The 14341-nt window shown below is 36.5% G+C and overlaps 1 long non-coding RNA gene across 3 annotated transcripts in view; it reads right to left on the bottom strand.

Moving 5' to 3' along the window:
- LOC110472836 (uncharacterized) overlaps window positions 1–14341 on the bottom strand; it is a 79238-nt gene that overhangs the window by 27213 nt on the left and 37684 nt on the right. For all 3 annotated transcript variants that reach the window (XR_014954299.1, XR_014954307.1, XR_014954338.1), the window contains exons 3-5: window positions 12150–12206; window positions 9403–9510; window positions 6440–6496 (exon numbers count right to left, since the gene is read on the bottom strand). This is a non-coding gene — a long non-coding RNA (uncharacterized LOC110472836). The remainder of the gene's footprint in view (window positions 1–6439; window positions 6497–9402; window positions 9511–12149; window positions 12207–14341) is intronic.

The raw sequence follows: 14341 nt of genomic DNA, 5'->3' as shown, positions 1-14341 counted from the left end.
GTAACACAAAGAAAGTAGGCAGTTAATGACAGATTCCTTGAATTCTTGTACCAAAAGCTTAGATTTATGCCTCCAGAGTTAATGCCACCTGCATTAGCTTAAGTAAAACAATTCTGTGTATATACAACCTGAACATCTGCAAAATGGAAACTGAAGAACACTAAGTTTGCATAGTTTTTTGATGATGGCATGAGACACAGTGGAAAGGTCCAAGGAGAATGTTCAGTTAGTTCTGAGAATATTTTCTGCTTATGTTCATACTGTAACATGACAGTCATGCAGTCTGAACAGAAAATGTTGAAAATGTCACTGTGCAGCTGGTGGCATTCTCATTGGAGATGTGCTTCTCATTTGTTTTTAGGTTATGATCAGACATTCTCAGATGAGTAAAGCAGAATTAAGAGAAATCAAAGAGGACAAGGTAATAATAAAAATAAGGAAATTCAGAAAAAATAACACAGAGGTATGTATAAAGTTTCACTAAAAACACAAGACCAAGAGAAGTACTACTCCTAATAATCCAAAAGAGGAAGCAAAGGGATGATCAAAAGAGGTGAACTCTACAGATATGGTGATTGATGGACAGAGGTGCAAGGAGGGTATAAAACAATCCCCAAACACAACTTAGTGCTTATGTGGGCGTCCATGAAATTCAGAAATCAACGTTCAGCAAGTGGAATTTGTTGTCTTGCTTCATGGTGAATACTTTAGAGTTCATGTGCTGGCTGACAGCTAAGTCACAATGTGATGAAACCTTAACTAAGTGGAGGGACTTGCTGGGGACACCAACGAAGAGGGAGGCCACCAGCTTGAACTGGAAATGAGAAAAACTCCCAAGGAAAGCAATAGGAAAGAGTGGAAAATCTGGAAATCTACAGCCAAGGAACAATCAAAGGACTGGCATTATTTTGTAAGAAGGTTGGTAGAGTAGACTTGTGTGTGCAAATATGAAAATAAGAAAAAAGTCACAAAAGAAGGGTAACACTATTTTCCATGTGTACTGGGTTAGGACAAACAATACCAGACTTTGTTTCTAACAACTGATTTTTAGATGAATGAGGAAAATGAGTGGCTTGGTGTTACCCTCAGGGGACTTCTAAAGAAGAGATGAGAGAAAAAAAAAATCAAAAGAATACTTTCTCAGAGTATTGATACAGAATTAAGGGATGCCTGCAGAACAGGAATCCAAGGTTTGCACTCTATACTGGTCACACAATTCACATGTGCAAGCTAGAAAAAGTTTGAAAATCAGGAGATAGCTGCTGTTAATTTGTCCTTGAACAACTGCAAAACTTCTGTACGAATTTGTAAAGAAGACATTACATACAGCAAAATCCTCTCTCAGCCACATTGCTAAGGACTGGGTTAGTAGCCAGAGGAAGAATTTTTGGCTCTGCAGCACAACTTCTCCTTGCTCATGAGGAAGTCAACTCATCTGTCCATACCTGTGACAGTTCATCTGTCCATACCTGTGAAATGAGGAACGAGTAAGGTGGGAAAAGGTTATCAAACTTATGCACATTTCTAACCATGTGAGACCAACAGAAATGGCAAAACACACGCACAAGTGTCGATCTGCTGCACATAAAAGCACATGGCCATTGTTGGAAGATTGACCTTGGACTAATGCAGACACGGCCATGAGAACATTTTGCACATAAAAACCCTGAACAGTAGATCTTACAACGTTAATGCAAATCTGCATGTTGGTTTCCTGTGCTTAAGACTTTATTTTCATGAATATGTAAATTTCATTAAGAACTATTCAGACCCCAGTGTCTGGGGGTGGGGAGGGAGGAGAGAAGAGCATCACGTGTAAAGGCTGCCAGCTGCCCTGCAGTCTGCTCGGGATGAGATGAGGTCACTGAGTATTTGCACAAGGAGGAAAAAAAATGGAGGAAATATTGGATCAGCAGGTGATTAAAGGACACAAAGAAAATCAGGATAACAGCACTAGAATCATTGTACATGTGTCAATATCAAATTGCACCTGCAGAGAAAAAGCCAAAATATTTATCCTGAGTTAAACCCAACTGGAGTAAGGGTTACATTAAACAGTGAAATCTGTTTTTTTCAAAGGAGATTTTAAAACAATAACTTCATGTCCAAATCACAAAAGGGTCTCCTCCCTTGTGTGGTCGAGTTATTACTGTAAAGCTGCTTTCTTCAGTTCAGGATTAAAATTCCTTTTATCTTTGCTTAGATCTCCTCTGCAATATATTTAACAGAATCAGACATTTAAAGTGACTCACTAACAATTAGTCTTCTGCTTCTGAACAGAGAACTCTTTGAATGTGTATGCAGTAGGAATGTTTTGGGGATGTTCTTTCTTGCAAGATGAAATTTTTAGAAAGACATGTTTCTCTAAACGAAAAGACAAGAAAATAATTCAGTGGTAAAAAAAAGATGTTTGAATCTCAACTGTACAGAGGGGCGATAATGTTCACTCCAGAATGTCAAAAGCAGCATCACTGAAAAATTAGATTGGAACACTGAATTGTATGCAACTTAATTATATTAACAAAGTTACAGAAATCCAGAAGCTTAACAGCTGTTCCATATCTGAGCTGTGGTAAACAGAGCCTCAGCAATCTCTGCCTGAGCCATTCAAGCACCAGACAAAATTCAAAGCTGATTCAGTTGTTTATAGGCTAAAAACATCCAAAAAAGTACAAAATCCACAGCCATTTGCCCATTCTTCCCAAAATGGTTAAATATGCAGTAAAAAAAAAGTGCTTATGCCCTTTCTTGCAGCAGGAAGGAAAGAGCCAGCCTGACCCATCCTGACCAGGACAGCCTTTCTCCCCTGAGCCAGATTATTAGGATTATTGGTATGGTTTACCCAGCCACACAGGGAGAAAATGCAGCTGAATATTTTCCAAAAATGCTCAAAAGTTTATCATGTTGAGAGTAAAGACTTGCTCACAGAATTTTTTGGAAAAAAAAAAAAAACAGCTTCTTCTTACCTTGTGGTACACTCAGCTAAGTAAAAAATTACAAGGAGATTATTTGTTGCAGTATTTCAGCTCCCCAGCTTCCTAAAGAAAAATCTAATATCTGATAATATGTGTAAGAGAAATGTGGGAGCAGTGGAGACCAGAAGTTCCTATGCTGGGTTCAAGTCCACTGAGCTTGCAAAGCTCAGAGCTTGGAGAGATTTTCCAGTTCTCCCAAGGGAGATTGGTTGCCTAATTAACCCAGTTTACCCATCCTCAGGAATCTTGATGATGACAGAAATCCAGAAATTATTACTCAGGGGCTCCTATACTGAATTATTGCAACTGTTCTAGAATGATTATTTCTTGTTATTGAGGATAGAGATTTGATTTCTCTGCAATTTTTTTTAACATCAGGGAAAAATATAAGGTCCATGACTAATAAAATAGGATTCAGACTCATTATATTCTCTTTCCTTTGGAACTCTATCTATAGTCATAGTCCAACTGAGCTTCTACTTACCTTTTCAACTGTTTATTGAAAAAGCTTCTTTTTCTTTACTGATTTATATACATAAAGTTTTCTGTTCTGTTTCTTTGCTCCTCTGGTTTTCCCACTTCTTATCAGTCTAACCTATAGCTTGTTCTTAGAGCTGAAAGCCCTTGGGAAAGAAAAGAGCTTGTCTTTCACAAATATATTTTGCTGTCTAATAAAACACTTTTACTCATTCTCTGTGGCTTTTGGTAAATACAGTGGCCAACTAAAAATTACATTGTTCTTAATTTTACCACTGACAGGTTTTTGCAACTTGCAAAAGCAAGTTTAATCTTGATTAAATAGAGTGTGTTCAAGTATAGATAAGATGCAATCAACTACGACTAGCTGACTAAGTGAGAAAAAACAGGGAAGGGAGAGGCTGGCTCACTTTGAGTCTTCTCCTTTTTATTAAGAGTACTTTCAATACCGTAAAAACACCTAACTTTTTAGATAAATTAGAAATCAGAAAAGAGAAAACAACCCCCTACTCAACATAAATTCAGCCCAGATTTCTAGTAAACACAAGAAATAGTTAAAAAAATTTAAGTCTCAAGTTTATGTACAGAACAAGTGTTCTTTGTAACTAAATTTCCAACATCCTACCCACAAAAAACTGTCAATCCCAGCATCCTTCAGATTGCCTATAATTTATATAAATCAGAAACAAGCATAATGCTTTTTTCCAGGCATCATTCATTCCTTACCATGCATTACTTTCCCCACCTGGGAAGAGGATGATAAAAACACTCCTTCAATGAAATAACTGTTGCTGCAATGCAATGGCATGACTGAGATTAAAATCCACACTTCCCAGCTGACTCTCACACATGAGAAGAAACAATCACCCTGGACTGAAGACTGGTTTAGGACAACCATCCCCACTCAAGGCTCTGAGGGATATTATGGGATAATTTTTATACCACTCATAAGACTTTTGCAACTCCATGAGTAGAAGTTGTGGCTTTTGCAAATTTAGAAGAGACTCATTCTATAAAAAAAAAAAGAATTTATAATGCACTTTAGCAGTGAGCACACATACACAAGCAGGAAGGAAGCTCTCCCACATAATGAGAAAAATAAGCCTACCACAAAGTTTTCCTATTAATAAATATGTATTTTAAAAAATCAAAAGTCTGTTCCAGCTTAGACAAATATTTGTGGTGTTTCCAGGCGCAGTGGTAATCTTATATATTCAGATTGTTCCAGAGACATTTTAGTCATTGTTTGGAAACATTTCTGAGCAAATTTGCAATTTGGTGAATAGGATGAGCATCTTCATGGCTGAAAGGAAAATGCCAGTCTTTCCCCAATACTGTTTCAAGTGATCTCAAGATTTGCCCAGTCACTGCAGGAAAGTAAAGTCTTTTGACTCCTGCGTGCCCCTCAGGAAATCTGTTGTGCTGCAGACAAGAGGTGTTTCTTCTGATGAGCATTTTCAGTGCCAAATCACAAATATAGCCAGACAAATGAGAGTGCAGCACTTTAAAAGCACATTTTCCCAATCTATTAAAATATTCATTAATTAGTGATTATTAGTATAATTAATTAGATAATTAGAGTACATTACAGACTGTTATCATTGTAGATGATGGTTAGTAGCAGCATCACATTGTTTTATTATTTTTAATTACTCTTTTTACTGTTTCTCAACTGGATGGTGCCCTTAGTGCATTGAAGAATGGAGGAAGCATAAACTGTTTTTACTCCAGAAGCAACTCTCAGAGGCACCAGAACTTAGAAAACCCTCAAATTCCTCCTGCAAAACACTGCTGGAAGCAGGGAAACTGCCTGGGGCACCAAAACTGAAAGCTAATTGGTTTGGACTGGGGTAGACAAGGGAAAAGGATGTTTTTGTTCCTCCTTTAAGTCTCTCTGGGTATTTGCTTGTAAGCACCTCTGTGATTCACTCCCACTGAGCAGAATTTGTTCACATGTTACCTGGCTGTGAAGAGTCAGGGAACAAACTTGACTCCTCCATCCCTCCTGTAAAGCTGAGCTGGGCACAAGACACACCATCCCCAAATTATTATTATTATTATTATTATTATTAGTAGTAGTAGTAGTAGTAGTAGTAGTACTAGTAGTAGTAGTAGTAGTAGTAATAATAATGATAATTAATATAATAATAATAATAATAATAATAATAATAATAATAATAATCATATTCCCTTTTCCAGCATCACACACAGGAGGGCAGCTACAAGCACAGACTGCATCCTGTTCCACTGCCTCAAGTTGGAGCTACTTTACTTTAATATAAGTTTCCTATGACATCTGAAGTAAAATTAACATTTCACAACTGAAACAAATTTCTGGTGGTTTCCTCAATCTTGTCAAAGAAATTACATAGATAGCTATGAAATATCCAGAGGTTCAGAAAGAAAAGCAGAGGCATCCCAAAATTAGACTTGCCTCTATCCTACTTCATCAGTAAAAGTGAATAGCACACAAACCAATTTGCAGCTTTACTGTTCTAAGATTCCATACATTTCTCTATATGGCAAAAAACTTATCACAAACATTTTTTCTTTTTCAAAAAAAATTTTGGCTATATGTGAGTTTAATAAGTAATGTAAAATGGGCAGGCAGGTGACTTTGAACCAAGTTCCTCTGAGAGAAGTAGTAACAGTGGTATATAGGACAAAAAATTGTTCTCAGTCTATGAGAAAGTACAAATAATTCACAAAAATTAGGCATTTGGAGTGAATGTGAATGGAACCATTTACAGTGATTGATCCAGGAGGATCCAGCTAACCCAGTAGCTTATTAGCAATAACAAGAATTCATAGAAATATAAAAAATTGTCATTACTAAAAGCAAATGACCTGTGGAGGCAGAAAGATTAATCAATAAGAGTAACTCCCAAATAAAAGTCAGTGGTCTTTATGTGGGCTCTTTCTCATCTTTCTGCCCATTTGAATTCCTGATGAATTAAAATTGTTACCACGAAAAATATGTCTCATACCTGCAGTGCCCAGAGGTGTCCCAGAGCTGTCCTGAGTTTCGTGCTCTTTCAAAGTCTCTGAAGTAAAAAAAAAAAAAAAAAGATAAAAAAAAAATCTAAAACTGAACTGGAGCATGATTCTGAGAAAAGCCTGAAAGAAGGGCTCAGGGCACTCCAGAGCCTCTGATGGGAGCAGGTTGAAGAGGTGTTTTCCTGAATGACTTCATCCTCATTGCAGAAGGCAAGGACACTCAGCAAGAATCCATTAGACAGCCATGCAACATCCCAAGTCATGTTGAGTGTTTTCCATGCCATCACACAGAATAAGCATAGGATAACTTCAGTCCAAAATCCACTGTGTTGTAGCTATGTCACTGGCCATTTGGACAGCATTTTGGACAGCAAGACTTCCTGCTTGATCTTCTCCATCAGTGACATGGAAGAAGGGAAGGGTCTGAGATCCAGACCAAATACAACTGGGCTAACAGCAGCCAAGGGCCCTATTTCCAAGCACTATGTGAGATTTCCTGGCTTTTAACCAAGAGCATTTTAGTCAATGCAGTTAGAGAAACTCAGTATTTTCTATCTAGTTCCCAGTTCTCCCTGACAGATTTTATTTGTGTTTGCAGTATTGATGATACATCACACACTTGTACCATGACATCCCAATGGTGGTCACTTAAATCACTGTTAGATCTCACAGAAGATTGCTTCTGTCTGAGTGGGGCACTGACATTTCCTTGTTAAAGGCTCTCACCCTTAGGGGAGTTTCTGTCACCAGAGCTATTAACAGTGATCTGGATCTAAATACTGTGCTGTATTACCTGCATCCAGATGGTATAAAAATGGAAATTCCGGTAAGATTAAGGCTTGACCTTTGGATGAAAACCATTCTTTCTCTGGTTACTGCCTGAGGTACTCTGAGGTGTTTCTTTCCAAGCATAAAAGCAAAATGGTGACTTATGATTAACATGAGAGAAAAAGAGCTTGTCCACGACTTTATGACAGGGGAAGTCAATTTCTGTGCCATTATCCCAATAAATCACAATGTTACTACTTATTCATCCTTTCATGGGTAACACATAGCTGGGTATTACTCCAGCATTCCTGTTTCATCCTCCTCTCCGTACCTTCTTATTTTACACAGAAATAAAAAAATAAATAAAATATGTCTGTGTGTATATATATGTGATTAATGGATATTTCACATGGCACATCCTATACATTCTAGAGCTCTAACATGCATATGCTGTAGTAAAGAGAATCCCTTTTCAGTGAAATATTTTATCTTTGATTTAGAAGTAAAGCTTCTGTTACATATTTAGGACAATTTGCTAAGGAGATAAAACTCATCCTTCTTTGAAAGGACAGCAGAAAGCACATGTGTCACTTCATTACTCCTTCAATACTCTTTTCTGAGGGCTAACCAGCAGCAGAGGTATTAAAGCAGTTTTCTGCACAGGGTGGAACTGGCAAGGACCTCTCATGAATGCAGGTATGCCTTTCTTGTAATCCCCAGTCTTGCTGTCTCAGGCTGTGCTTTAATTTCCCTGGTGGGCTGAGTTGCAAGTGAATTTGGCTTGAAGGAAAGACTAAGAGAATGTAAATATGAATAAGGTTGTATTCTTTTAGTAAGTGGAGCCATCTGTTGCCACATCTAGAAAATACTGTCTGTATGGAAGCTACTGTTGATGATGCTACAAAAAAGTCTCATCCACTTTTGTGACATACAGTGTTATAAGTTTAATATATCAGTTTTCTGGATTGAATTTGTAGTGGGGATAGGATTTTTTTAAGGGAAGGGGGGCATCTTCACATGTTGCTGCTGCACATCAGGAGCTTCTTCCCACGGAAATTCGTACAAGTCTTTTCATAGGTGCCAGCATCCTATGAAAGTCCAAATTAGGGTACAAAATTTTATTCCATTACAGGGAAAACTTTTATCAAGTGTATTCAATAAGAGTCTGCCTTACAAGAAGCCAAAAAAGGCCAGACTTATTCTGATGTTGCCACTGCTTCTGCTCTGTCAAAATTATGAATATGTCATTAGTCACATCTGCAGGAACCATCTGAGACTTGGTAATGCACCACTGTACAAGAAGAGTAAAAAAAATTATCTGAAGGCATTGCTCAAGATAAGTCTTTTAACAATTTCAATGCATTTTTGGGAGGGGATGACCATTTGTTTTTTTTTTGTTTTTTTGGGTTTTTTTTCAATTTATCCATATCAAAATAATAAAGAATCTGCCAAAAATCTGAAAGCTTGTTCTTATGATAAAATATTTAGTTTTTCCTAGTTGGATAAAATGTGCATTCTTTAATACTTTATTGCTCACAGACCTGGAATCAAAGATCATCTAACTAAAGAAATGTAACATATTTTCATTATTGCTAATACCTTGCACAAGTAACAGTATAAAGTCTTAATAACAAGGACTGTATGATTAAATCACTTTCTTTTTCTTTTGCAGCCATTACAAGTGTCCATTTTACAAAGGAAATTCAAATACCTAAAAATATGGCCTGTTATATCTGAAATAATTATACAGTTAGTTCATGCTTGATGTTTTCTATCCATTTTATTCATTTAGGTCCAAGCCAATTAGAATTCAGTTAATTTTCCTGAACATCATCTTCTATTTGATATCACCAGGACCATATAACTGTGATTATCTAGTGGTAAAAACAATTTTTTGATTAATCATTGCAGATAAGAGAAATAAATTCAAATGTAAGTTGTTTTCTGACGCTCCATTTTATTGAAGAGAAGCATGTGAAGTCAATTAAATGTATTTAGGCCATTTATCTAGTTAATGTGATTTTCAAAGACCATTTGGTGTATGTGATAATATATAATCAATATAGCCTGCAAGAGCCAGTTGAAGCTCTGTACAACACAATTGAGGAGGTCACAGGGATATGCAAGTGTTCATTTGATTTGGTTTAGCTTTTAATGATGTACATCAGTACATCAGCACACCTACCTTGAAGCCAGCTTCACCAGAAAATGTTGCTTTCAGAGCACTGAAAATAACATCAATGCCTTCTGTTAGATCCAGCAGCAGTTGTGTTACTGTTGAACTGTGCTCAAACTGCAACAATTTGAAAAAAAAATGAGAGAATCCCATCCTCTTCAAACAGGGGATGATGGTATTAAGACGGCTTATGAGAACTCTTTTAATCTTGAATGAAGTTAAGAAAAAATCTGAAATTTACTATCAAGCTTAAGAGTACGTGATCTACCAAGTGATTCTCCCAAAAGCTAGTCAGTTCTTGTCATTAGGGCTGCCATTTTACTCATCTGTCCTATTTAAACACATCAGTCTTGTTCCTTTCCTCTTTATTTTCACAGCACCATTTTAGAGCTTTACACTCCCTCGCTGCTCAAAAACCTGGTGCCTTTTGTGAAGCCAAATTTTTGGTGGAACAGAAATTTGTCAGAAATTAAGGACCTGCCAGGTTACAAATCTGGACAACACATTCTGCTGGACCATATTAAATAAAGACATTTGCCAAAAAGATGGAGGAGGCTAATGCAGTGTCAAGCTCATTAATGTTGGACTAGCGCTGAAGATGGATATTGTCATGTTCAACCTTGTATTAGCAGCATCCATTATTCAATAAATTATTAAATTAATAGGCAGATGCTAACAATGGGTGTATGTCCTCATTTAATTAATTGATGAGAAGGAACTGAACTTATGGTCATCTTATGTCTATAGATTTAATAATTTATAGAATAATAATTTATCAATTCCCCACTATTTCTACAGGAGATAGAATTCTATTTCAATAACCATCCATTCCTGTCGGAAGCTGTTATTACCAGGCTCTCTGGTGGCTGCACATGAGCTAATTGCAAGATGGACTAATCCTTCTGCAGCTTCATTCTAAATGCTGGGACTGGAAGGCTTAAAAAAAAAAAATATCCCTCCAAAAAACCCTCAGTACTGAAATAGCCTGACAGCAGCACAGTCACAAAACTGACCTCTAAAAAAATGAATGGATAAAGGGAGTAAATGGTGTTATGTTTCATTAGTTTGAGCAGAACTCATTTGGTTCTTGTTGATTAATTGAGCTTTTCTAATTGAATAAAGTGCAGATTTTTTAAGAATATATTTTTGATAATCATTATTACAAGTGGAATAAAAGCTCTTTTCTAATTAAAAGTATTATTTTTGTATTTGATCTTGTGGATTACATTGCAATATATTTTGATATGGCATCAAATATGCAAAATGGGAAATACTCACTGCAATTATTCATACATAATAGCCATTTTCCTACATCTGAATTTTATTATTCAAGTTATGATCAGTTCTCTGAAGACAAATGACACCTTTCCTGTCTTTCACTTTACAGGACAGTCTGAAAAGCTAGGTAAAATTTACAATATTTTTGATTTAATTATACATTTTGCCTGTACTACGTTGGGCTGTGTGAAGTGATAAGATTTTGCAGGTTGCTGATTTCAGACTCCTTCTATGAATCTGTAGGGACAAAAGAAGCTGAAGGACTGAATGAAAAAGTTGGTTTTCTGTCCACATATACAGTCCCTCCAGAAATAATATCACAGCATCACTCTCAAGTGAAGTTTCTTCAGAAAAAGGATCTCAACTTTTTTTTAAACTTTCAAAAAGAAAAAAATTGCTCTTCCAAAAAAATGAAGAAGAATTAGTATCATGGCATGGCTAAGGGGTATTCCATGAGATATCATAGTTTAGATTGAGCCTTGTTGTTACTCACCTTGATATAGTTAATAAAACTTTGGTGGATTTTATAACAAATTTAGATCCTGGCTTAAGGAACTTCAAGTATGTTCTTTAAATAGGAAGACACTAGGTGTTAAGCAATGCTAAGGCCAGTCAGAAAGCAGACAAGGATAGTAGGAGCAGCCTTATTATATTTCTCTTCACTGATTTCTGAACAAAAACACTGCTCAGTTGGAGTAACTAGAGGAAACTCCACAAATAAAGCAGTTAAAACTTAACAGTAGGACTGAAACTCTCCAGAAGCATGGAAGAAACCGAAAAATACTTAAATGTTGCCTTTCTCTTTGTCTTCAAGCAGTGGTTAAAAACAGACAACAAAAAGGAGTGGTGTTATTTCTGACAACAATTGACTCTGAAGCTCTTGATGATTTTAGTAGTTTTCAGTCAACTTTTAGAAGAAGCTGTATTGAAACTGTATTATGGAAATTTGAACTGCATTCCATATAAAAGGAGAGGTGAGAGACAGTTTCTAAATGAAAAATACTGTAAGCATAGAAACCTGTCTTACAATTTTACAATTTTTAATGGAGTTATTTGTAAGAAACTCAGCTACTGTTGGGATGGATATAATATAAAACCCCTGTGCTGGAAGCCCCAGAATAATGTTTTGGCATAGCCGAGTGAAATCAGGTTTGCAATAGTAATAATTAAACAAAACCAAAATTTCTATAAGTCTACAAAGGATGACCAGTGGCAAAAAGCAGGAGTCAAAGCAATACTACACATTTAGGATAGGAAAAACAAATTAAAAAAAAAAAAAAAACACCATAAAATTGCAATAACAATAAAGCTTCCAAGAAGCAAGGGAAATGATAATTAGAAGATGAATAACCAATGAGGCCTCTGTTAATTTCAGGTCAAGAAAGGTTTCCAAAGAAATTCATGAAACAAAAGGAAAAAGTGTTTGTAAAGCTACAGGTAGGAAGGAATGACCACATAAAAGAGGGAGATGATCTTACCTGCATGAATCAGTCGGTGAACAAAGAAGTAGGACATAAAAGCACCTTCCCACTCCCCTAGAGAAAAACAGAAGTTAATATAAGCAATACTTGGCAAAATAGAATTCTGACTTCCATCTCAGCAGGGAAGTATTGCCAGGAAGGCTACCCAAAATACATAAGGATTTTTAGGCCCTGTTTCCCATAAATGTCCAGCTTTCCAGGTTGCTAGGAGAATTAATTTATATTCAAAGTCACAAATAAGTGGAAAAGCAAATAAAATTTCAATCATTTGACAGTTTCCATTTCAGACTTTATCAACAATATTAGTGCTTTTTACTTACTAGGTTTGATTCTTGAGAGTCAGCTAACTTTTTTTTGAAGTGCATGCTGAAGAAAACATGTTAGGTTGAGAAAGATTAAAAATTAATTTAAAAGTAATTTGTCCTAAACAAAAGGTTATCAGCATGGGTACCACCAGGAAAAAATAATAAAATAAACTTGACTAAAAAAAACCCAAACACAAAAATTTTAAAAAAATAGTGTGTATATTTGATGTTACTGTTGATTGACATAACAAAACAACCAACATCCTCCCACCCGTGTTTCTCCCAACTCTTCCATCCTCACAAGAAAAAAACCAGCAAAACAAAGCAACCTACAAAAAGAATAAAAATGCTCAACTAGCTACCCAAATATTATCAAGAGTTTCCCTGGAGTAATATTCTCCCTCTCTGCAAAGAGGTAGATACTACAGATAAAGAAATAATTGTGCATCTGAAATTCCCATACACTGTTATTGCTACAACTTATCTCCACATCTGACCACAGCACATGGTTAAATGAGCATTAATTTACAGAGAAAAAAGATTTAGACATGTCACCACAGCTAGCTGCTATTGCCCATCTGAAGTATTGACAGAAAAGAGTTTCAATCTGTATTAGAGTTTTGCAAAAAGCCTGCAGAAGACAAACTCTATTATATATTTGGGCCATACAATTGCAGACCAAAAATAAAGAACAGTTTGGCCTCTGCTGATACTCTCTTCCCCAAAATAAATTGTGCTAGATCTTCACACCACAGTCCCTAAAGGCATGAAACAGAAAATACCTTGGAAAAAAATCCCAGTTGTATTTGGGGTCCCAGAAATGGCCACAGCATTCTCAGCAACTCTATAAAACACAATGGTCAGGAACACAGTGGAAGTAAAGGGGAAAGCCTGTGGGAGTTTGTGAGATTTTCATCACAGCCCTACAGTTAACAAAAGGCATTTTTTTCCAAATCCCAATGTCAGACAAAAAGGACAGAAATCTGACTTGTCCCAGGCAAACAAACAGCAGTCACAGCAGGCTGGGTCAGCTGGGCCAGGACACAGGACATGGAAAAATAAAAGTCTTAATACTTCTTGACACTACTGTAGGTAATACTTTAAGAAAGACTCACAAGCCTGCTAAAGCACACAGAATCCCACAAAAGAATCAAGCTTTCATCATGAGCGTGATGAATACAGAGGTTACAAACACTAGAAATTCTGTATTGTGTTTGGCTGGGAAAGGAAAACTCACATTTTTAAGCATGTGCTAGTTAGGAAGGCTGATGTGCAGACCCAGGTGACACCACAGTGTATGATGAGAAAGTTGATCTGGATTAAATTGGATTCTGAGAGGGCCACCAACAGAGCTTTGGGGTCCATTTCAGTACTTCAATTTACCTTTGGTGAAGAAAACCTGCTTGATCAGTTATTACTGATTAGTCCCAATGACTTCAAATTATTTTAAACCAAAAATTAAATAATTTCTAGCTTATGAAGAGGAAAAAAAAGAAAACCTTTATAAAAATATTTTACTGCACCCTGAATGTTGGTTTCTCTTGGTGTAACAGCTGCAAATGTTATACAATAATGGCTAGAAGTGATTATTTTGACTTCTCTTTTCCTTCCTTTTTTGTGGTGGTGATGCCTTAAGTTTTAGCGTTCATATTTTCCAGATTCTGTACTGTATTAGTATATAAGTCTGAACTTCACATAAAGTGTTAGCAAGTTCTCCTCAAAGTTTAGTTAGACACAACAATTCTTTTCCAGCCCAAGAACCAAGGACACCATTGCAGCTTCAGGCCCAAAAAGTGCAAACAGGGAATTGAGGAGAGCAGTCTGGGAGGATGGGACTGCATCACCTGAAGGTGTAATGGGACAATTAACCCCAATATGGACCAA

Source organism: Lonchura striata, chromosome 1 (genome assembly GCF_050655825.1).
Source record: "Lonchura striata isolate lonStrDom1 chromosome 1, ASM5065582v1, whole genome shotgun sequence".
NCBI lineage: Eukaryota > Metazoa > Chordata > Aves > Passeriformes > Estrildidae > Lonchura > Lonchura striata.
Note: the sequence above shows the minus strand (reverse complement) of the source record. Positions and strands in the feature narration are given on the sequence as shown.